The 25,771-nt window shown below is 43.9% G+C and overlaps 1 long non-coding RNA gene across 2 annotated transcripts in view; it reads right to left on the bottom strand.

The window, feature by feature from the left end:
- Nucleotides 1-575: 575 nt before the first annotated feature.
- The window catches only part of LOC310835256, a 31,426-nt gene continuing 6,230 nt past the window's right edge, over nt 576-25,771 (bottom strand). Inside the window, exons 2-9 of one of the 2 annotated variants that reach the window (XR_014559461.1) lie at nt 20,877-21,041; nt 20,619-20,661; nt 12,396-12,548; nt 10,432-10,601; nt 6,996-7,051; nt 6,689-6,886; nt 2,813-2,943; nt 576-1,216 (exon numbers count right to left, since the gene is read on the bottom strand). This is a non-coding gene — a long non-coding RNA (uncharacterized lncRNA). Of the gene's footprint in view, nt 1,217-2,639; nt 2,944-6,688; nt 6,887-6,995; nt 7,052-10,431; nt 10,602-12,395; nt 12,549-12,819; nt 12,950-20,618; nt 20,662-20,876; nt 21,042-25,771 lie in introns of those variants that run through there. The other variant, XR_014559462.1, reaches the window with a different exon arrangement.

Raw genomic sequence — 25,771 nt, forward strand, 5'->3', positions numbered from 1 at the left:
CTTGTGGGCATCTTTCATCTAGGAGCCACTGAGTGAGAAACGGGTGGCAGAAAGGAAGATCTGCCACTTCATTCACTCCTGTTCAGTCTTCTATGTAAGATCATTCTCATCCCATCCCTTAGGATTGATTTTGTTGACGGCTTTCACCTCCCCTTTCTGTGGGAGATTTCATGCCGTCAAACACAACTGTGTTTGCCGATAAGAAAGGGTTTAAGGACCACAGAGCTGTAAATTGTTAAAGAAAGCGCAGCTAGGCACCTTACCTTTAAAGGTAAAGGGACCCCTGACCGTTAGGTCCAGTCGTGACCGACTCTGAGGTTGCGGCGCTCATCTCGCTTTATAGGCCGAGGGAGCCGGCATACAGCTTCCGGGTTATGTGGCCAGCATGACTAAGCCACTTCTGGCAAACCAGAGCAGCGCATGGAAACGCTGTTTACTTTCCCGCCAGAGCAGTACCTATTTATCTACTTGCACTTTGACGTGCTTTCGAACTGCTAGGTTGGCAGGAGCTTTACCTTTAGGGAGGAAGTATTGTTTGTTTCCGGTTCCTCTCTCATCTCTCCCCCCCCGCTTTGAAACGTGTAAGCTGAGCACACGGCTGGGACCTCAGACTCAGACCACGTGTCTGAGACCAACCTCTGTATTTTGTAACCAAGAGTACCTTGCCTGCGTTGTTTCTGCTGTAAGCATTGAACGATACATGAGTGAGATGCCTATGGCTACTGTAAGTAAACCATTTAAACTTACTTAAGTTTGTGATCTATTTGAGAGGAGTAAAGGCAGGAGAAGCAGCGTTTTAAGCCCTTAACACTGGAACGTTAAAGGTCTAACAATCTATATTTCCCGTGCCTTGCTGCATAGATCTGTGTTTTCCACTCAGCTGGGGGCTGTTTTGGCTGAAGAGTGAGTCAAGCCCTGCATGGTTACTTGAATGCAGGCAGGCAGGCAGCCATTTCTTCTTTGTACTTCCCCACGCACGTGGGACTTCAGGATTAACTGGTATTCCCCAGTTATTTCCCAGCATTTTCCAGGGCACTGCTGAGTCTAGAATTTTGGGACCGGGTAGCCAAGCTTTATAATGGTCTGCCTCCATTGCCCTGGAATTTCCTGTGATGAAGTGTGAGCCACCATCTATCCTAGAAAAAAGGGTGTTTTTCCTCTTCACCGCTCATGGTTTTAGAGTTCTGAGAATGAGTTGGAATCCCAAGTGCCTCCACTATAAAAAGACAGGAAATTACTATAGTCCAGTACTAATGGAAAATATAAGACCGGTGCATCTTTATCAGATCTTTGTAAATAGTAATTACTCTGCTTGCAGGTATTACTGTGAATGATTTCCTAGTGGAACAATAATCGTGGAGGAACATTCAGTACATTTCCTTCTGTATGGAGAGTAGATGTCTGCACAAAAAATAATCAAAGGCAACTTTTGAAGTTGCTATGTTGCAAAACAGGTCATAGCAGCACAGAATCCTAAATGGATCAAGGCCTTCGTGCTTTAGGGATCACTTCCTTTCCCATCAGTCCCCATCACATGTGGCTATATTGATTTATTTACGACAGTCATATGTCACCATCAACTACATTGATCTCTAGATAAGTTACTTACAGTATTAATAAAATATTAAAATACAAATATCAGCTGCAAAATAACAAAAACAGCTAGCTTAAGCCATTTCTGGCATGCAAAAAGGGAAAGAAACAGATCTCATAAGAGCCCCCAAAGAGACGGGATCTTTATTTGCCCAGGCAGACACATTATGTGACCCATGAGAGCAGCAAAATAAGCAGACTGTATAACAGTGATAGAGTAAAATCAGGCCGAATCTTCATTGACAACAGCAGTGGGCAGGGCAAGGGTTGGCATGGCATTGGAGCCAGGATCAGTTGATCATTCCAGAAGCCCCATGTTGATGGAATGGATCCACTGGGTTTGGACTGCTTCAAGCTTGTGAGATGGGAGTCAACCAAGGTTGAACGTTGCCGTGGTGCAAGCCAAGCAAGCTCTCACTGGGCGACCCGGGTGCAGATTCCTACCAGGCCGATACCTCAAGCCTGGGGGTGCTGTGGTCAATCCTTCTCTCGGGTCCCTTATGGGGCCCCCCATACTATGTTGATCCTGCCCAATACCATTTTCACCCTTGTACAAACGTCATTTGCCTAACAAAGGAAGGCCATAATTTCACTGAGGGAAAGGCGGGGGGGACGACGACCCAATGAGGTCAACCAGCGACCCAAAATTGCTCAGTGAAGCCTCAATCCTGTGGGTGGGAAGGCAGGAAGCTCTCAAGCAAAATAGCCATGAGTTCTAGGGGAAGCAGCCTTATATAGGTTTTCACCTCCCCTTTGCAAGGGCTCATGGGACAGCTTTTTCCCATGAGCCCATCACACAGAGAAGATACTGGGCAAAACCTTGCCCAGTATTTTGCTACAATTTGTGGACCAGAGTGCCACCAGGCAAAGGCATCCCACATTTACTGGGCACGAAAGAGGTTTATACAATGCGCCCAATGCATTTAAAAGATAATTATCTAATATTTTTCTACTTATCTAATGTGCTCAACCACACACAATAAAGTTTAAAAACTTAGAATGTATTATAATAAAAATTCTAGAGCTATCTCATAAAATTCTAGAGGTATCTCATGAAAAACCTTTAATTAAACTAGAAGCAGCCACAACACACAAAGATTTGAAAATAATAAAAACCAAGGACTGCTTCTTAGATCACCGAAATCAGTTCTTGGTTGTCATTTTCAAAGGCAACACATCTGGCTTCTCGATAAAGTCCTCTATATAATATTATACTCACAAAGACACGCATTGATAAACATTCCCAATGGCTGCTCTCTAAATCAGAAACTTTCTCTCCTTCACAACTGAATTCAAGTCAAAGCCTGGACATACATATTGTAGAAGCTGTGTAAACGCTTTAGCGGGTTTCTATTAAAAGGCAGAAATGGGGAGATTATGGAAGGAATTCAATGTCACACTAAGTTCCGTCAGCGCAAGGATTTCAGCTTGCCAGACAGAATGCTGCCCCCCCATCCTCCCCCCAATATGCTGTTTTGGGGGTTCTCTTGACCACCACCACTGAGTCAATTTTGGGGACACTGCCAAAGTGAGAATCCTCATTGTGCAAGCACAAAACTTTGCACAGGGCTTCCGCTTATGGGACGCCTTAAGTGAAGCCCACTCTATTTATTTATTTAGTGAATTATTATCTCACCTTCTGGCCTTTAACAGGGGCTGAAAAGCAGCTCTCAAAACATTTAAAAATCAAAGGGGCAACCTATTCTCACACATGCACAGCTGCAGATCCCAGGAGAAACTGGTACGGTATGTGGCTCAGAGGAATAGTCTCTCCCCCCCCCCCACTTCCCAGCTGGTCCTCAGCATGTGTTTGTTGCTCCATTCATTTTCAATATCAAAGGGGGAAATGGCTTCGTTACTCATTTGGTAAAATCACATTTAGTTCATTACTCATTTGTTTCTGCTTATTTTTTTTCGTTTCATGTTATTTTTGCTACCTGCTGCTTTCAATAGGGGACCAGGCTGCCAGGGCAAAAGGACCTTACTGCCCACATCCATTTCCTAGAGCTCAGAGGGTTTAAGTTGCCAAAACATCCCAGTGATGTGGCTTTGCTCTATTATAGTCTACGGGCAATTTAAGCACCCCACTTTTCTGGGGTAGAGGGTTTGGGGATCCCTCACCAACACCTGAGGGATTATGAAACCAGACAGAATGATAGTCCCCCATTCTCCCCAAAGTTCTGGGGGTTCTCCTGACCACCACCACCACCCACCCAATTTTAGGGGCACTGGGAGGTACCCAACTTTTGCAACACTATATATGGCTTGAGTTCTGACCGACACACAAATGCTTAATTTTGGCCACAAATACCAAAAGGTATTCAGCATGAGAAATCAGGGGTGTTGTTAGGCGATGGCTCAGAGGGGCCCAGGTCATCTGCATCTGTCTCTCCCCCCGCCCCGCCCCCCACTTTGGAAAACTTAACACGCTTTTCCAAATCTTGTTTATAGGGTGGGCGGCATCACCCCTGTCACACACAGTCTTAAATTCCCATAAGCATCTCTATACGTGTAAACCAGCACGTGCAAATTTTAGGCATCTTTCCGCCACATGGGTTTGTGCCCCAGGCAATAACCTAGGAACGTCCCTGGAGGGAAATGCTGTCCGAATCTACTTTGGTTACCCAGAGAGATATTGCTGTCTTGTGAAGAAGGCACAACAACACAGGGCCTATCAAACCTCCTATTATTCTGGAGGTGGTTGGAGGATGGATAGTAGCCAACAGATTGAGGTTGAATCCTGACCAGGCAGAAGTATTGTTTTGGGGGGACAGGGGGCGGGCAGGTGTGTGGGACTCTCTGGTCCTGAATGGGGTAACTGTGCCCCTGAAGGACCAGTTGCGCAGCCTGGGAGTCATTTTGGACTCACAGCTGTCCATGGAGGCACAGGTCAAATCTGTGTCCAGAGCAGCTGTTTATCAGCTCCATCTGGTACACAGGCTGAGACCCTACCTGCCCGAAGACTGTCTTCCCAGAGACAGGAAAGTAGGATTCCAGAGTGAAAAGTCAAAGCTAGAAACGGAACTGTTAGAACCCAATACAAAAAACTTATCCAGAATGTATAACCTGCTGCTGAAATGGAATGTACAGGATGAAACGGTAAAATCAGCTATGATTAAATGGGCACAAGATGTTGGTCATGACATTATGTTTGCTGACTGGGAACAGTTATGGACCACCGGTTTGAAATTCACAGCATGTACTGCTTTGAAAGAAAATATTATGAAAATGATTTACAGGTGGTACATGACTCCAGTCAAGCTTGCTAAGATCTATCATTTGCCCAATAACAAATGTTGGAAATGTAAGGAAGCTGAAGGAACCTTCTATCACCTTTGGTGGACCTGCCCAAAAATTAAGGCCTACTGGGAAATGATCTATAACGAAATTAAGAAAGTCCTTAAATGGACGTTTTCAAAGAAACCAGAGGCTTTTCTTCTGGGCATGGTGGGCCAATTGGTACCGAAGAAGGATAAGACTTTTTTTATGTATGCAACCACGGCAGCAAGAATTCTTTTAGCAAAGTATTGGAAGATGCAAGAACTACCCACTCTGGAGGAATGGCAGATGAAGGTGATCGAATATATGGGATTGGCAGAGATGACCGGCAGAATCCGTGACCAGAGGAAGGAGGCGGTGGAGGAAGATTGGAGAAAATTTAAAGTATACCTTAAGAACTATTGTAAAATATCGGACGGTTAAGATGTCGAGAGGCTAGAAACAAAGAACTACAGCTGTAAATCGTAAATTAAAGGGGGAAACTTAATGAGAATATATAGAGAAATTGACTGAAGGGTTGCTGACACATTATAAAATAATGATGCAGAGAAGGGGAGGTATGGGGAAGTCATGTTTTATGTATTTGTTTGTGATTTGTTTGTTTTTCCTATACCCTTGTTCCCTGCTTTTTTTTGTTTTGTAAAAACAATAAAAAATTATTATAAAAAAAAAAAAAAGAAGACTGTCTTCCCAGAGTGGTACATGCTCTGGTTATCTCCCGCTTGGACTACTGCAACACACTCTATGTGGAGCTACCTTTGAAGGTGAAACAGAAACTACAACTAATCCAGAATGCGGCAGCTAGACTGGTGACTAGGAGTGACCGCCGAGACCACATAACACCAGTCTTGAAAGACCTACATTGGCTCCCAGTACGTTTCTGAGCACAATTCAAAGTCTTGGTGCTGACCTTTAAAGCCCTAAATGGCCGTGGCCCAGTATACCTGAAGGAGCATCTCCACCCCCACTGTTCAGCTCAGACACTGAGGTCCTCCTTCCAGGGTCTTCTGCTGGTTCCCTCACAGTGAGAAGTGAGGTTACATGGAACCAGGCAGAGAGCCTTCTCAGTAGTGGTGCCCGAGTGGTTCCCTGTGGAACGCCCCCCCTATCAGATGTCAAGGAGATAAACAACTACCTGACTTTTAGAGGGCATCTGAAGGCAGCCGTTTCCAGAGGTTTTTAACATTTGTTGTTTTATTGTGTTTTTAATATTCTGTTGGGAGCCGCCCAGAGTGGCTGGGGAGGCCTGGCCAGACAGGCGAGGTATAAGTAATAAATTATTATTATTATTATTATTATTATTATTATTATTATTATTCTCTAACTTAGGGTCCTGCCATACAAGAAAGCCCCATTGACTCAGCAAGTGTGCAAACAGTGAGCCGCCCTCAATGGCTGCTCTGAGAAGGCAGCAGAGTTAATTGGGGAGGTCGCCCGTATATTTGTTGAGGGGAAAATGTTTGTTTCGAACACCTCGTCAGCGGGGATGTCATGGTTTTAATGAGCCGCTAGTTTACTACGCTGTGGGGTGGGGGTGCGCGAGGGTCCTTGCCAGGAATAGGGCAGCCTCTGTACAATCCCAGGGTTTAATTAAGGAGATGGAGCATTGGATTCTTTCAGCCAAGTCTTGTGTAATTCCATCCGCTCTGAACTCAACAGGACAGGAAGCTCTTGACAGGGCACTTGGGGCCTACATCTGGAAACAACATGTTTCAAAGCTTCGAGAGAGGGGGGAAGGGGGGAGAAAGAGGGGGGAATAACAAGCAACGAGGGACAAGGGAGCAATGGAAAGATCTGGGTAGGAAGGCAAACTCACCAAACAATGGGCGTTTCTTTGAAAGAAGCATTTCTGGGGTGCATAATTGGTACTGCTGGATAAAATGTTTATCTAGGGGACGGGGAAAAGAGAGACAGGGGTTCGTATTCCTACAATAGTTGAAAAGGTTCATGCATCCAGGGCTGGCTTCTATCATGATTGGGAACAGGCCAGTCCTTTGTTCATTGCTACTCCAGCCTGTAAAGAAAAAAAGCAGGCAAGCAGACACTTTTTCAGTCATGAAAGGTTGGCTTGGTCCCAGAGGATGTTTGAGAGCTACAACCTCCATCCTGCCTGCAATATCTACAGGTTTTTGTGGCTGTTGCTCTTCACTTGCTCTAAGTTCTGCTGGCTCCAATCTCCCTAGAAATATAATGTTCACATTTCATACTCTTTGATTGGTGGCTTCCATACTACAAATCTCACAAATCTACATGCACTCGCCTAGGAGAAAATCTCACGTTACTTCTGAGTAGACATGCTTAAGTTTGTGTTCTAAAATGTTAAGTTCTTGGCCATCCTTCATTAACGTGAATAAGCACCTATAATGAGTTCTGGATAAACCTCCTTTGTGTCAATTCAGCTTTCTACAATACAGAGGATCAACCTATTAAAAACATTTGCCCCTGACTTAATTGGTTTTATTTTCTCTTTTCTGGTTTTCCCTTGGTCAACAACTACAGTGGGCATTTTGTGGGGAACTGTAAGCAGAGCCAACAGTCCTCGATGTTTATAGTGAAGTATATTGTCTCCCTGCTTATTTAACTTATATGCAGAATTCATCATGCAAAAGGCTGGACTGGATGAATTCCAAGCCGGAATTAAGTTTGCCAGAAGAAAGATCAACAACCTCAGATATGCAGATGAGACAACTCTGATGGCAGAAAGTGAGGAGTAATTAAAGAACCACTTAATGAGGGTGAAAGAGGAGAGCACAAAATATGATCTGAAGCTCAACATCAAAAAAACTAAGATCGTGGCCACTGGTCCCATCACCTCCTGGCAAATAGAAGGGGAAGATTTTACTTTCTTGGGCTCCATGATCACTGCAGATGGTGACAGCAGTCATGAAATTAAAAGACGCCTGCTCCTTGGGAGAAAAGCAATGGCAAACCTAGACAGCATCTTAAAAAGCAGAGACATCACCTTGCTGACAAAGGTCTGTATAGTTAAAGCTATGGTTTTCCCAGTAGTGATGTATGGAAGTGAGAGCTGGACCATAAAAAAAGCTGATCGCCGAAGAATTGATGCTTTTGAATTATGGTGCTGGAGGACACTCTTAAGAGTCCCATGGACTGCAAGAAGATCAAACCTCTCCATTCTGAAGGAAATCAGCCCTGAGCGCTCACTGGAAGGACAGATCATGAAGCTGAGGCTCCAATACTTTGGCCACCTCATGAGAAGAGAAGACTCCCTGGAAAAGACCCTAATGTTGGGAAACATGGAGGGCACAAGGAGAAGGGGATGACAGAGAACGAGATGGTTGGACAGTGTTCTTGAAGCTACCAGCGTGAGTTTGACCAAGCTGCAGGAGGACGTGGAAGACAGGAGTGCCTGGCGTGCTCTGGTCCTGGGGGTCACGAAGAGTCGGACATGACTAAACAACAACAAAATATGCCAGAGAAGGGACAGCGCCACCAGTTTTAACTGATTGTGTATATTTGATTTTCTTCTTCTGAGTTGTGATATCGCATTCTCCGATGCATCATAGTGGCAAGCCAGAAAAGTGTCCGTGGTCCAGACAAGCCTTGCAGTGGTGGTCAACAAATTGCTATGCAAATAGGGCTTAGCATGTGGCATTCCTGCTGATGTTTCACCTCCAATCTGTTTCACATTTGAAAACCATATGGCACCTATCATTTCGCTCCCATCACCCCCTTAACTCTCCTTTGACCCTCACAGACCTTCACTGCAGAGAACTATTTTTTTAAAGCAGGCGGTGGGGGTGGGAAGAGGTCAGGATTAGATTTCTGTCTGTTGTCAATTAAATCATATACCTAGCACTAACCAGACATTGCTAGGATATGTCGCTACGAAGCGGTGCTTCTCCACAAAGACAGAGAGAAACCATCGCCCTGCATCCAACCTGCTCCGCGAATCTTTCCCATCCCTCTGGCCTCATTTGCATGTTGAAATTTGTGAGGACTGCATTATCCTCCCTTCACCTCGTTATCCTGGCAAAATGCATTCCCCGGTTCCACTGTCTGCAAGGTCACACGAGGGTATTTCGGCAGGCTTGTGATTCCAGTGGATGGGGTACCACAGACCAGGGCAAAAGAGCATCTTCTATTCCAAAACAGTAGCTGTACTGAGAGTGCACCCCTTCGATCTGCAGGTGGTGGGCCACATGACTTGGAGACCCTCAATGGATATAAATAAATAAACAATCCTGCACATTATAATGCTAGAGAGATTTTCTTTTAGGCAAGAAAATCTCTTCCCCCTGGATCTTGAAGGGATTTTGCTGGTAATGTGGGAATACATTCAACCATGTGATTCCCCCACCTACGTCCTGAAGTCATTCAGATCAAGAACATTTTTACCATGTGATCTAGTGTTTGTTTAGGCTAGCTCTTAGCAGAGATTGGCTCTGGGTCTCTGGACAGATTCCTTTCTGTACAGCAAATTCAAGGTTCCTTAAGTCATATTCTTCCTGTACTTTGTTTCCTCCTTTGCCTCAGTCCTCCTCCTTTTCTTTGTTCTATACATATTTGTCCTCAGACAGCCACCTTTGTCCACACTAAAGGTGTCAACAACATTCTCAGCATTGGAGAATCATTATTTCCTATTTTTCTAGGAAAAGAGGTGCCAGAACCCACCGCGGACGCCTCCCTTGTTCTCTTATAATGGCAATGGTGCCCACCTGAGAGGTGTCAGGACTGAGTTCCGGCTGGGAAAAGCCCTAGTTTCAGGGGATTGTGAAGCCCACCTCAAAGCGAGCTTTACAAGCCCCCAAATTCTTCTCCAGCTCAGATCAAAATTAAGGCAACCTCCCCCCTCAAAAAACCCATGTTCGGTTTATACTTTAAAATCAATATCAGTCATAAATATACATCTCACTCCTAACCCCACAATACAAAAGATGCCATTTCAGAAATATTACTATGGGTTCTCATTAAGAAATGCCCCCTTGAACACACCAACATTTTAAAAAATACTTCCTGTGAATTGTTAATGTTTCAAAATATAGAAACATCACTTGAGAGAGAAACACAAAAGCTTAAATTGACAGTCTGGTTTGTTTGCAGAGATAATATATGCCAATTTGGAGAAAGAAGACATGCCACTGGCTATTCAAGGAGGATTTGTCCTGATTCGTTTGTGGGAAGATTAGATGATGTCATGTCAAGCAAGTGTGATGAACCACCCTGAGATCTACAGGTAAAGGTATACAAAATTAAAGAAGAAGAAGAAGAGGAGGAGGAGGAGGAGGAAGAGGAGGAAGAAGAAGAAGAAGAAGAAGAAGAAGAAGAAGAAGAAGAAGAAGAAGAAGAAGAAGAAGAAGAAGAAGAAGAAGAGTTGCCTCACTCCTTCCGGTATGAATCTCCTTGTTGTGAAAAGTCCATTCCTTTGAGAAATCACCTTTAAATGAGCAGCCTGAATTTGCCAGATGTGGCTGAATCCGACCCAAAACCGAGGACGGTCTGGAAGTTCTCTTAACATCTAAAAACAACCAACTCAAAGACAGGGAGGCGAGCAGTTCCTTGGCACATGACATGTATTAAAAAAGGCTCTGAAATTACCTTTCTGTCTAATTTCCTCCTCACTCAAGCCCATTAAGATCTCTCTCCCTGTGGAATTTAGCTGGCATTGGATTGTTGCCTTGGAAAAGCAGGCCCGTCTTAAAAGTGCAGGTCCACCCCATTGTATCTGCACTGCTTCTCTTCTGCACCTCAGTCCCATGGTGCGGCAGCTGCAAAATCAGAAGAGTCCCATTTTTCTTTCCTTGTCTTAACTCAACATATGCGTGGGGATACACTCAGGGCTGGATTTAGGTCTGATGAAGCCCTAAGCTACTGAAGGTAATGGGACCCTTTATATGTCCAGCTGTCCTTTGTCAACAACAAATTGTCACTGTTTTTTGTGTTGAATATATGCTATATGGTAATTTATGGACCTAAAGGTAAAGGGACTCCTGACCATTAGGTCCAGTTGCAGACGACTCTGGGGTTGTGGCGCTCATCTTGCTCTACTGGCCAAGGGAGCTGGCGTTTGTCCGCAGATAGCTTCCAAGTCAAGTGGCCAGCAGGACTAAGCTGCTTCTGGCAAACCAGAGCAGTGCATGGAAACGCCGTTTACCATCCTGCCGGAGTGGTACCTATTTATCTACTTGCACTTTGGCGTGCTTTCAAACTGCTATGCGGGCAGGAGCAGGGACCGAGCAACGGGAGCTCACCCCATCACAGGGATTCGAACCGCCGACCTTCTGATTGGCAAGCCCTAGGCTCTGTGGTTTAGATCACAGCACCACCCACATCCCTTCAGTTTATGGACCTAACAGGTATCTAAAGCCATTTGCACATAAAAAAATAACGAGTTCATGCAGAATGTAGGTACCCTATATATAGAAATGAGCAAACCAGTGATATTTTAGGGAGCAGGCTAGCAGGCGGGGCCCATGACTTACATCATAGGAGCCTACACAACACAAAACACTGCTGCTGTATGTAGGTTTTATTTTATTTGTTTTTTATCTTATATTTGGGAAATGTACATCCAGATTTTTTTCATTTAAGTTTTTTTGGGGCCCCCAAGGGAGTGGGGCCCTAAGCTACAGCTTGTTTAGCTTATGCATAAATCTGGCACTGGATACACTTCTGATCTGCATTACCAGCCTAGGGAAGTAAGCTTTTAATATGCATTTGTTTCCTTGGCTGTTTGTTTTTAATGATCTATTGACTTTGGTTTTGTGTTCCTCCAGTGACCAATATGTTTCCAATGAAGCACCATGGTTTCTGTTTCCCAGAGCTGAATTTCTTGCCTATTGCCAGAGATATAATGTTAATTAATTCAATATACTTTGGAAGGGGGAGGGGCAAAGGAATAAATTTCCCGCATCTACATAAATGTTAACAGAATCTAAAAAAATAAGAGATGTGTCTCTTTTGATTTCTTAGTATCATCTTATACCTGAATCAAACATTTCCTAATCTCACTGATGCTTTCAATAAGCCGAGAGGTACGTCGTTATAGTTCCTATTATGTTTTTATACGGCTGTGTGAGTTCGTAAGTGCAGAGCCCAATTTTTAAAATGTTTTTAATGCTTTCTGTTTTATCATGTTTTTAATATTCTATTGGGAGCCGCCCAGAGTGGCTGGGGAAGCCCAGCCAGATGGGCAGGGTATTATTATTATTATTATTATTAATAATAATAATAAGCAATTCTAAACTTCTATCTGATTTGATAGTGCCAGAAAAAGGCTGCTCCTGGTTCAAAAGAAAGTCATTTCCCCAACTTTTTCAAGTAACTGGGACAATATTCTAACGTAACCTTTGGGTTATATAAGGGTTGCATTCATAAAAGTGAGAAGGGCTTTTCTTACCTATTAGCCCAAAACGTAATTTTTAGAGCTGTGCAGATATTTTTTAGCTCTCAAACTTTGGTTGGTTGATAGCAAAATGATACTCAGCTTCCCCAAAAAATATATATACTGGGAGAGAAAAATATATTTCTTCTGAATTTTTGGGAGAAGGTTGCCAACTTACCTTACTGAACTTTATTGAAAGGGCCAGAGTTTTCCATTCCCCAAGCCTGCCAAACTTGTTTGATTTGCTTTAAAAAGGTCCCATGCTGTCCACATCAGGACCAGGCTGTCTTCTGATAGCTGTCCTTGCTTGGAAGCCATTACTCCTGAAGGTCTGTCAGGAGAGATTGCCAGCAAGAAGCAGTGAGAGATGGCTTCTTTGAAAAAAAGCGCTGAGCCCTCCAACATTTCTCCGATGAAAATAGGGACGTCCCGTTCCACAACGATAATTTTACTATTGATGCCCCACACACCTGGACTGGGTTTCCCCAGCCGCTCTGGGCAGCTTCCAACATATTTGGAAATATAATAAAACATTAAACATTAAATAAACTTCCCTAAACAGGATGGTCTTCAGGCGGCTCGGGGGTCAGATAACTCCATACCCTCCAACATTTCTCCAATGAAAATACGGAAAGAGGGACATTCAGAATCCGGGAAACAGCTTCTCTAAATCAGGGACATCCCTGGAAAATAGGGACGCTTGCCGGGACTGGGAGTGACAGTTGGAGCTTTCACAAACTCTAACCGTCTTGGAACCTTGAAGAGCATCTTTCCTCCTCCATCATCTCATGTGCATCTCCTGAGAGACTCACTGAGCAACTCACTTCACCATTAAAATGTACGTTTGTCCTTCCCAGGCATAAGTCCCCCCAATGTAGCAGAAATTATTATGTATATTGTGATTGCTTATTTATTTTAAAATTAAAGAACATATTATTCCATGTAAGGCCCAGATTTCTAATGTAACACCTTGAACAATCCTTGCTATTTGGTCCCCTCATTGTCCACCCCCAAGGAAATTTTCACCTGTTTGGTCAAAATTCTTTTGGATCTCCTGGACCTGTCATGGGGCTTTCAAATCATTCATTGGGGACTTAAGGGTTTATGACTTTCCCCCTTCCCCATTCCACTCCCTGATAAATTTGTTTGGATCTTAATGAAACTGTCTTGGGTTATCTCATGAGACTTCAGTGACATAAAAATTGAAGTACAATGGTACCTCAGGTTAAGTACTTAATTCGTTCCAGAGGTCCGTACTTAACCTGAAACTGTTCTTAACCTGAAGCACCACTTTAACTAATGGGGCCTCCTGCTGCCGCCGCGCTGCTGGAGCACGATTTCTGTTCTCATCCAGAAGCAAAGTTCTTAACCTGAAGCACTATTTCTGGGTTAGCGGAGTCTGTAACCTGAAGCGTATGTAACCTGAAGCGTATGTAACCTGAGGTACCACTGTATGTAAGAGAAGAATAAAGAAGACTTATGGGGTATATGCAGAATGAAAAGGTTTTTATTGAAAAACATTTGGTCCTTTCTCTCTTCCCCGCTTTACATGCTTTCTCCCCCTGCTTTTTTCCTCTCATTCAAATTTTCCTGATTTCTTTCTTGGCTGTGCATATGTAGAGGCCTGAATGTGTAACAGATTCAATAACAGATATGTAGGTTTTAACTGAACATTTTAGGTTGGGTTTGAAATTTCAAGGGTTGTGTTGAAGGGGAGGGGATGGGAGGACGGAAGACTAAGTTGGGATGAATGAACATGTGATAAGTTGTTTAATTGCAGTGGTAATGGTTAGCAACTAAGTACTAAACCTATTGTACATTTTGGAAAGTTGTCTGTTTTCTATGCATTTGGACAGCTCTTAAAATATTTATTGATATTTATTTTAAAAAAATTCTATACTGCTTTATGGGATGCGGGTGGCGCTGTGGGTTAAACCACAGAGCTTAGGACTTGCCGATCAGAAGGTCAGTGGTTCGAATCCCTGTGACGGGGTGAGCTCCTGTTGCTCAGTCCCTGCTCCTGCCAACCTAGCAGTTCGAAAGCACGTCAAAGTGCAAGTAGATAAATAGGTACCGCTCTGGCGGGAAGGTAAATGGAATTTCTGTGCACTGCTCTGGCTCGCCAGAAGCGGCTTAGTCATGCTGGCCACATGACCCAGAAGCTGTACGCCGGCTCCCTCGGCCAATAAAGTGAGATGAGCGCTGCAACCCCAGAGTCAGCCACAACTGGACCTAACAGTAAGGGGTCCCTTTACCATTACTTTTATATCGCTTTATATTTTTAATAAATCTCTAAAAGCGGTTTAGAGCATATTAAATCAATAAAACAATAAAACAATAGCCAAGCAATGTTCCTCTGGCCTCATGAGGAGCCTCTTTAGTAGGGCTGGTGAGTGTGGGCCTCACCCTCTAGGCCAGGTGGAAAGGGCCTTGCAGGGAGCGACCTCCACGACTCACAGCCCGGCAATGTTCCTCCAGCCTCATGAGGAGGAATTGTTTAATTCATGCAATTGTTTAATTGCAATGGTAATGGTTAGCAACTAAATAGCAAACCTACTGTACATTTTGGAAAGCTGTTTCTTCTCTATGCGTTCAGACAGCTCTTAAGATACTGTAACCAAATCTTGCTCGATGGTTCCAAAGATCAAGGAGCTGTTTTTCATCTATATTTGGATACAATCAGATGGCATTTTGAATCAAGATGGCAGACAAAACCTTCCAAAACTATAATGAGTTTTTGCGTTCCTCTAATTCCAGAAGGCTGCTATTAACATATAAAGCTAAATAAGGCCTTAGAAGCTTTGCCTATACAAAAGTCTACATTTGTCCTGAATTTCTGTCTGGGTGCTATTGCAAAACCCCCCATGTGTCCCTATTTTCCAGGGATGTCCCTGATTTAAGGAAGCCATCCCAGTTTCTGATTTGATCCTGGAATGTCCCGATTTTCCTTAGGACGTCTCTGTTTTCCTTGGCGAAAAGTTAGAGGGTATGGAGTTATCCAACCCCGAAGCCGTCTGAAGGCAATCCTGTACAGTGGTACCTCAGGTTAAGAACTTAATTCGTTCTGGAGGTCTATTCTTAACCTGAAACTGTTCTTAACCTGAAGCACCACTTTAGCTAATGGGGCCTCCTGCTGCCGCTGCGCCGCTGCTGCACGATTTCTGTTCTCATCCTGAAGCAAAGTTCTTAACCCCAGGTAATATTTCTGGGTTAGCAGAGTCTGTAACCTGAGCGTATGTAACCCGAGGTACCACTGTATAGGGAGGTTTATTTAAAGTTTACTGTTTTATAATGTTTTTATATATGTTGGAGGCTTCTCAGAGTGGCTGGGGCAACCCAGTAAGATGTGTGGGGTATAAATAGTAAAATTATCACTGTGGAATGGGACATCCCTATTTTCATTGGAGAATTGTTGGAGGGTATGCTGTTGGGTGGCAATAGTGTAGCGCTGCCTCTCAGAGATTGAATCTAGTCCAAGAGTGGTATGAAGGGTGAGTACAGTGGTACCTCGCAAGACGAATGCCTCGCAAGACGAAAAACGTGCAAGACGAAAGGGTTTCTCGCTTTTTGCGTTGCTTCGCAAGACAATTTTCCCTATGGGCTTGCTTCACAAGACAAAAACGTCTTGCGAGTTTGCTTCCTTTTTCTTAAAGCCGTTAATACCCAGCGAATCCGCGCTCCGCAAGACGAAAAAATCGCAAGGCGACACAACTCGTGGAACGAATTAATTTCGTCTTGCGAGGCACCACTGTATCTGAGAACAAGCCTTATCATTGGTGCTCCCCAATCTGTGGGATGTCCTCTCAGGGAGACACACCTGGTGACACCTTTGTCAGTTTTAGGCACCAGACTAATCCAGGCCACTGGTTAATAAATGATGCCTCCTACGGTGACGCTTGCCTTTTAGTGGTGTGGATAAGACTTGGCCCTTATTGTTATGTTGCTGGGTGAGCATTTGTATACAGTGGTACCTTGAGCTACAAACGCCTCAGGTTACAAATGCTTCAAGTTACAAACCCTGCCAACCTGGAAGAGTTACCTCAAGCTGAGAACTTTGCCCCAGGGTGAGAACGGAAATCATGTGCCGGTGGCACAGCGGCAGCAAGAGGCCCCACTAGCAAAAGCACGCCTCTAGTTAAGGGCAGTTTCAGGTTAAGAATGGACCTCCGGAATGAATGAAGTTCGCAACTAGAGGTACCACTCTATTTCTGTATTATCACTGTTTTAAAATTTTCTGGGTTTAGACTGTTTTTGTTTGTTGTGGTTTACTTTTGTCAAACCGGTTTGAGACTTTTTATCATTTAAAACAACTGAAATTAATTAATTAATTAATTAATTAATAATAATATGTACCAGGAAGCTTTGGATTCAAATCTTGCCTCACCCTTCAACAAGCCACTACAGAGGTACCTTGGGATGTGAATGGGATCCATTCCAGAGCCCCGTTCACATCCTGAATAGAACGTAAGATGCGACGGCGCATGCGCGGGTCACCTTTTGCCGCTTCCGTGCATGCGCACGACATCATTTTGAGCATCTGCGCATGCGTAGGCGGCAAAACCCAGAAGTAACACGCTCCGTTACTTCTGGGTTGCCATGGAGCGCAACCTGAAAGTGCTCAACCTGAAGCACATTCAACCTGAGGTATGACTGTATCTTTCAGGTCCTCAGTTGGGAATACTGATGTTGTTCAGCGGGTCACTGTAAAGGTTACATGCCAAATTGCTCAATACCACGTGAAGGGAGCCTGTGACCCTCCATGTTGGATTCCTTCTTCCCTCCGCCCCAGCCAGCATTGCTAAAGTCCAGAAATAACAGGAATCGCAGCGCAGTAACATACCAGAGGGCCACAGTTTCCCCACCCTTGTTCTGTACCTTCTTAATAGCACTGCTGATGCTAAAATGTTCCTCTTCTCACTTACAGATCCAATGTCACTAAATGAGGAGATCGCAGAGGCCAAAAGCCCTTCGCCCAAAGCTGGCACAAAGGATTTGCACCAGACAATAAGGACGCCTGATGCGTCTCAATATTCCACGTGCCCTCTCTGTTTCAGAACTTTTGGCAATATGCTATATGTAAACCCTTGTTTACATAGCTTCTGCTTTTCTTGTACACAGGACTTGTTGGAAACCAAGGCTGAATGTCCTTGCTGTAAGAAACCTTTCCATTCTGTTTTTCACTCAAGAAAGTTCAAAAGGCGCCCTGAAGACCTCTCGTCCCCAAGGAACGCAAAAGGAGATTCTTCACCCACCAAAAAGCACCACAGAAGAAAACATGCTTCCTCGTGTTCCAAAAAGCACCCTGAAAAATGTCCTTCTGTACCTTGCTGTTCTGGAGATCGCCTCACTCGCCCCGCTCCTCCCAGCCCCAACTTGGAAACACCTCTCCTGCCTCCTCCTCCTAAGGACCCGGCAAAAGACAACCCATTCCTAAGTGAATTCACAAAACCTCAGGAGTCCTGCCACTCGCCCTTCTTAAGGAAGGCACAAACTCCAGACCAGCTCTTTGAAAAAGCACTGCAAAATGAGACTGCACTCAACTCTGCTCCAGAATGGATGGCGTCTGGAGACGGTCTTCACTACAGAACAGTATCTGCCAATCTGTCTAAACCAAGCTTTCTGGAAGCTGCCTTTTTGCTTCTTGCTGCTGGGGCCATGCTGTTCGTATGTATTTATATCTATTTCAGCTTCGTGAAGTTAGGTGAAGGCCAGAGAACTGCTGGGATGAGGGAAGGAGCATTATGATTTCTGAGGAAACGTGCCGTGATACGCCGTTTGATCCTAAGCCTCTTCATGTGCTATGTTTTTAGGTATACACCTAAATGTGTGAATGTGACAGTCCAGGTATTTGGAAACATATCTAACATGCACAGACATTTAACACTGAGCCAGGGTTGGCTACAGTTCAGTGTATGCTCTGTGGCAAAACCCTCTCCCCTCTGCCTTCCCCAAATCTGAGAAACATCTGGTGAGGGCCTGCTCCAAATTCTTATGGAAAGGCCCAATTAGCATCCACATAAAACAGGTCCTTCTCAGTAGCAGCCCCGGGTATACTAGGACTCTCTGCTGAAAGAAATCCATAAAGTCCTGCTCCCTGCTGTCATTTGGGAGCCAGGTAGCTCTGCCTCTTTGTGAAAAGTTTTTTATCACTGCACTCAGCACGGCCTGCTGGTTTTCGATATGGCTGTTGTTTTACTATTGATTGCTAACTTAGGGTGGATCTAGACACAGGGGGAAAAAAATCTCTATGGAAAATCACACATTTTAAAATTCCTGTTCTCTTGCGCCATCTGATGTTGAATGTTTATAGTGCATTAAAATTGCTGTTTCTTCACTAATGTAGCTGAGTCCTTACTTTGTTGTTATATATGCACACCTGTTACTTGCATAGTGACAAATTTTAAAAATTAATAACTGAGAAGTCAATTCTCGAGGAAATTGGTGTAGAGCAGAGTGGCAGATTCACATCCCAGGCCCTATCGCCTCACATTGGTCAGGGCAGAAGTTTGTTTCTTGCTTTCCACTAGATGAAAAATTAGGCTATTGGTGATGGGCCCGAGTGTTTTCCTCCTGTGGGATTTGCAGTAAGGCTGCAATCCTATTATTTGCATGTTTTAAATTTTAAATGGTTTTGTTCAAAGAAGTAACAGAAGCAAACAATAAATGTTGCAAACAGGCACATGGAAAAAACCAAATGAAAGTAAATAAACAGGTTAGAATGCCATCAGCAGAAGGTGGCGGGAACCAACAGAGGCCCTGTGGCAGACGAAGAGACCCCAAAATGCACGCTGGGCACCCACATCTGTAGCCCAAGTCTGTGGCTCTGACCACGTCAAAAACAAGCTATACACCTATTGCCAGAAGAACTGGTTACCTGATGATCCAGCAGTCCTTTTTCAATCCAGATTCACTTCCTATGTTTTCCCACATTCAGTCCCTCACAGCTGATAGGTAATTAGTTTATGGTTCCCAATGCATCCTTGTTGTTTAGTCATTTAGTCGTGTCCGACTCTTCGTGACCCCATGGACCAGAGCACGCCAGGCACTCCTGTCTTCCACTGTCACCCGCAGTTTGGTCAAACTCATGCTGGTAGCTTCGAGAGAGAACACTGTCCAACCATCTTGTCCTCTGTTGTCCCCTTCTCCTTGTGCCCTCCATCTTTCCCAACATCAGGGTCTTTTCCAGGGAGTCTTGTCTTCTCATGAAGTGGCCAAACTATTGAAGCCTCAGCTTCAGGATCTGTCCTTCCAGTGAGCACTCAGGGCTGATTTCCCTCAGAATGGATAAGTTTGATCTTCTTGCAGTCCATGGGACTCTCAAGAGTCTCCTCCAGCACCATAATTCAAAAGCATCAATTCTTCGGCGACCAGTCTTCCTTATGGTCCAGCTCTCACTTCCATACATCACTACTGGGAAAACCATAGCTTTAACTATAGCTTTAATGCATCCTTAGGCTCTGGCGAAAAGGGGAGATAGAGAGATGAGTGCCATCAGTCTACTGATGCCGAAATCTCTGGACAGCAGAGTGACTGAAAAGCATACGGGGACAATATGGAACCCTGCAGCACCTCATAAGTCGATAGCCCTGGAGGAGAACCACTATCTGGGATCTGCCTCCCAGGAATGACAAAATCTGTCAAAGTATCTTCTTATGCTCCTGTGAGATGATCCAGAAGTATACCATGGTTGATGGTATGCAACACCAAAAGGAGAGATTCAGGGTTGTACTCCCCAAATGTCCATCTCTTGGTGGTAACTCATCTACCAAGATATTGAATCAACCGGAAAAAGTTTAAAAAATGCAATGACTTGGGCTACATTCATGAATATACAATGACAGTGTATTTGGAAAGAACTGTATTCCTTCATTTCCCCACCCCCCCTCCCCGGTCTAATCCTATTTAAGCACAATTTGTAATTTTAAGACACTTGCAAAATAAATTTAAAATCTAGGATTAGCAACTAACTAGGTGCTTATGTAATATCCTTTCAGGTGCATTCATTTGCCAAACAGATGGCTACGGCTGGGCTTAGGGGGAATAACAGGGGAAAGGGGTTGTGTTTGGGGGCTGGGATTGGGCGAAGAAGGGGAATGGTTTTTAAAAGTCAAGAAACAGTGAATTGTCTTCCCAGAGAATTGGGGGTCCTGACTACAGCTGTCTGAAATACTCAGGTGAGAGTAGAGCTGGAAAGTTTCCAAACTGCTGGGAATTCTTTTCCTGGAAGTGGAAAACACAGTGCATTTAAGGCTTTAACCCTCTGCATGTTTTAATACTTGATTGGAAGCCGCCCAGAGTGGCTGAGGAGACTCAGCCAGATGGGCGGGGTATAAATAATAAATTATTATTATTATTATTATTATTATTATTATTATTATTATTATTATTTGATAGTACATACCCACAGAGGGTTTCTTGTCCAAATACACATGCATAGCAATGAACTGTTCAAAAGAGACAAGAAAAAGCCTTGCTAGCTCGTTTTCAAAAGGTCCTTTCCAATTGCTTCCAAAGTGTATTTGATGGAGGGGGGGGGGAGTTCTCCTTGATGCTACATCATTTTGAACAGAATTGTTCAATAGGCACAAATTCTTGGATCACTGCATATCCCACAGAGGAAGAAAGAACAGCCTATTCCAACATGTCTGAGCGTCCTTACCCAAGAATATCTTGCCATTTCTACCAGCTGCGACTGCACCTGCTGGAGAAGGATGAGTCGATCAGCTTTGGACAGCTGCTGCATTTCAGACAGGCAGCAAATCATTTGGCTCCGTGTGCATCATCACCTTTTTAGGCCAGGGGGAGTTGTTCCTTTATTAACCTCCTGAGGAAATAACAATAAGTACAACTGTAACTATAACAGGAACTAGGAGCCGGGCTAGAGGAGCTACAAGGAGCTACATTATCAGCCTCTTCACAGCTCCCTCCCACCCCTGAATTTGCAAGGAAGCTGCAAATTTGACTGGCACAACAGCAAGGAGAAGAAGGTGTCCAATTCTCTCCCTTTCAGCTGTTTGCTGTTCAAAAACTGGGGTGCCTCTCATCTGATTTCCAGCCACCGGGAGAACGAAACAGTGGGACCTTGGTTGTCTAACTTTATCCATTCTGGGTTCAACTCCCAAAAGAGTTCAAAAACCAAGGCACAGCTTCCAATTGGCTGCACTCAATCGGAAGCAGCGTCGGACATTCGGGTTCTGAAAAATGTTTGCAAACTGGAAGATCTGGTATGCAGGCTGAGACCCTACCTGGCCGCAGACTGTCTCGCCAGAGTGGTGCATGCTCTGGTTATCTCCCGCTTGGACTACTGCAATGCGCTCTATGTGGGGCTACCTTTGAAGGCGACTGGGAAACTAAGACTAATCCAGAATGCAGCAGCCAGACTGGTAACTGAGAGCAGCCGCCTAGACCATATAACACCAGTCTTGAAAGACCTACACTGGCTCCCAGTACGTTTCCGAGCACAATTCAAAGTGTTGGTGCTGACCTCTAAAGCCCTAAACGGCCTTGGTTCAGTATACCTGAAGGAGCATCTCCACCTCCATCGTTCTGCCCAGACACTGAGGTCCAGCTCCAAGGGCCTTCTGGCGGTTCCCTCACTGCGAGAAGCCAAGTTACAGGGAATCAGGCAGAGGGCCTTCTCGGTAGTGGCACCCGCCCTGTGGAACGCCCTCCCACCAGATGCCAAAGAGAAAAATAGTAACAAACTTTTAGAAGACATCTGAAGGCAGCCCTGTTTAGGGAAGCTTTTAATGTTTAATAGGTTGTTGTATTTTAGTGTTCTGTTGGAAGCCACCCAGAGTGGGTGGGGTATAAATAATAAATTATTATTATTATTATTCCAGGTTTGCGGCATTTGGAAGCTGATTTGTTCAGGAGCCAAGCCGTTCGACAACCAAGGTACCACTGTATAGGGACCGGGATCCTTCTCCCATCGAAAGGGGGAGAAAGAGGGGCATCTTAAATAATAATGAAGTGAATATAGGAGTGGCCTAAACAACAACAACAATAACAACAACTTGTTGGGAACTTCTTGTTGTTGGGTGGCTTCCAACAGATATAAAAACACTATAAAACATTAAACATTAAAAAATCCCCTTTGCAGGGGATGTCTTCTAAAGGCTGTATAGTTACTTATCTCCTTGGCTCAGGGGTCGCATAACTTCATAACCTTCAACGTTTCTCCAATGAAAATAGGGATGTCCTAAGGATAAGCAGGACATTCTGGGATCAAATCAGAAACCTGGACGGCTTCTGTAAATCTGGGACTGTCTCTGGAAAACAGGGATCCTTGGAGGGTCTGGAAATATAGGTGGTTTTTATGCATTCAGAGGAGGGACCTGGGTATCTCTTGCTTTTAGCAAATCACTATCTATATATAGTAAAAAAGTATATCTTCTTTCCTTTCCCTCACAACCCCGTTAAGAGATTGGCTGGTTTCCCCTGGACTAATTCTCTCAAGTAGCGTTCTCCGCTGATGAATGCACAGCCACGGTTTTTGCTTACGGTCCTAAGAGGAACAGTAACTCCACATGACCCCAACTTAGCCTCACGCCCCGTAGCGCTTCTTCTGCACCGAGCCAGGACTTTAGATCATTTTCAAACAAGTAACAAATATGCTTGTATGTCAGCTTCTGAGCCAAGAGAGGTTAATCAGCGGCTTTTTCCTTAATCGTTTAAATACAGGCCAGCTGTAAGCCTGCAAAGCCAGATCCCACGTTACTTCGCGAAAATGTGTATGGAAAACTTTTTGCTTCTTTGGGCACAGAGTTCTTAAATGTATTTATTCTTCTGCCTTTTCATATTTTTCTGCGTTTCTTCCCAACTTCCTCCTCCATTGTTCACTCCACCTCTGCCTCAAAGCCTGCCATTTTGGCTTGAAATGAAATTGCAAACAGACCTAGTGCTGAATACTGAATGTTTTGGTCACAAGCATGGCTGTAAAGAAAACCAGTGGCTTTGGGGGGTGAAAAGAACTTACTTAGGCCCAGTTCAGATGCTCAATGGACCTCTGTATACACACCAAACGTTTCAAGAACCCCCAGCCCCCCCCCAAAATAATAATCCTGGGAACTGTAGCTTACCCTTCACAGAGCTAAAATTCCCAGCACTCTAAACAAACTACATTTCCCAGGATTCTTTGTGCTCTAAAGATACTTTTAACATGGTGCAGTGGTACCTCAGGTTATATACGCTTCAGGTTACATACGCTTCAGGTTACAGACTCCGCTAACCCAGAAATAGTGCTTCAGGTTAAGAACTTTGCTTCAGGATGAGAACAAAAATCGTGCTCCGGCGGCGCAGCGACAGCAGGAGGCCCCATTAGCTAAATTGGTGCTTCAGGTTAAGAACAGTTTCAGGTTAAGTACGGACCTCCGGAACAAATTAAGTACTTAACCTGAGGTACCACTGTATATATATCATACAAGATTATAGCCTCGAAGATTTCTTTGAAGAAAATAGGAACATCCTATTCTATTCTATTCTATTCTATTATTATTATTATTATTATTATTATTATTATTATTATTATTACCCCACCCATCTGAGTGGGTTGCCCCAGCCACTCTGGGAGGCATCCAACTGATAATAATAATAATAATAATAATAATAATAATAATAATAATAATAATAAACATAAAACATTAAAAAACTTCCCTAGACAGGGCTGCCTTCAGATGTCTTCTAAAGGTTGTGTAGTTGCTTATCTCCTTGGCTTGCATAACTCCATAGGCTCGAACATTTCTCTGATGAAAACAGAGGGAAAGTGGGACATTTGGTCTGGCAGGCATTAAGGCCACTTTACAGATTAGCTTGCCTGCTTCCTCATGCTCAATTTCTAAATTTCTATATTTATAAATGTAGTGCACTTCTTTGAGAAAAAAGATCATCTGTCGCCAATTTTATTTTTTCCCTTCCCCCAAGAACTATGCCTGGAACAGCTGCCTCTGGAATATTTTTACCACTCACTCCGGAGAAGTGAACATGTGGTTCTTTTCTTTTCTTTTCTTTACCCCCTAACCAAATAATAATAATAATAATAATAATAATAATAATAATAATAATAATAATTTATTATTTGTACCCCGCCCATCTGGCTGGGTTTCCCCAGCCACTCTGGGCGGCTTCCAACAGAGATGAAAAATACACTAAAATGAAAAATACACTAAAATGATGCCAAACTGCAGTCACTTGAAGGGCAGATATTTCTCAAAAGGGGGCCTGTGTTCTGTGAAAACTGAGATGCCCGAGAGCACTCGCCAAAATCTTATTTACAGTCTGCCGGAGCTTTTCAGAAGCAGGTAATCTACAGTGCATCAGGTCACCCAAGTGAAATAGAAGCCTAAAGAGAGATAACTATCCTTTTGAACCAACCAATTTCTCATGATTCTAGAGAAGTAGGATTATTGGTCAGATCCATCTCAAGGTGTCTGGAATGAATCCACTCGAGCGCGTCCCAAAAGTAGGTGTTTCATCTATCATCATATGTATGTATGTATGTATATATATATATATATATATCACTGGAGGTGGAAGGAGGGAGTAGGGTTCAATGCACAAAAGAAAATCCCTTTTAACAGAATAAGCAATATCAGAATACCTGTTGGCAAACAAAATAGACAAATACCAAGCCTCACTGAAGACTAACAGCCTAAGCTACTCATTTCTCCCTAGGCTTTCAGCCTCCTCAAATATTATTTTAAGCCGCCATGCAGAAATGAAGAGACATTTAAATGCCACATGTCTTCTACTGAAACTCAACGAGTCCAGAAATTATCTCACCTAGTTTAACGGGGGGGGGGGGGCACACTGGGTTGAATGGTACATTACACCGCAATATGACATTTGAGTCTTGATTGATCTCCAGATTTTGTCAGAGCACATTTCCTCCAATTGTTATAGAAGCCACTCCTTCCATGGTACAAGAATCTCTTAGACTGTTTTATTTTGTTTTCAGTCGTTCTTAAATCGCCCGGTGATGCAAAAGCATTCAATGGGTATAGGATAAATTTTCTTAGTCAATCAAGTTAGCCGACTGTCCCTCAAAAGTACAGGCAGAACTGCTTCCACAAGCCAATTAGACACACAGGGTCTTTGTTGTTGGTTAGTTGTTTAGTCGTGTCCGACTCTTCATGACCCCATGGACCAGAGCACGCCAGGCACTCCTGTCTTCCACTGCCTCCTACAGTTTGGTCAAACTCATGCTGGTAGCTTCGAGAACACTATCCAACCATCTCGTCCTCTGTCGTCCCCTACTCCTTGTGCCCTCCATGTTTCCCAACATCAGGTTCTTTTCCAGGGAGTCTTCTCTTTTCATGAAATGGCCAAAGTATTGGAGCCTCAGCTTCACAATCTGTCCTTCCAGTGAGCACTCAGGGCTGATTTCCTTCAGAATGGAGAGGTTTGATCTTCTTGCAGTCCATGGGACTCTCAAGAGTTTCCTCCAGCACCATAATTCAAAAGCATCAGTTCTTCGGCAATCAGCCTTCTTTATGGTCCAGCTCTCACTTCCATACATCACTACTGGGAAAACCATAGCTTTAATTCTACGGACCT

The sequence above is a fragment of the Podarcis gaigeae genome (genome assembly GCF_964106915.1).
Source record: "Podarcis gaigeae genome assembly, chromosome: 17".
NCBI lineage: Eukaryota > Metazoa > Chordata > Lepidosauria > Squamata > Lacertidae > Podarcis > Podarcis gaigeae.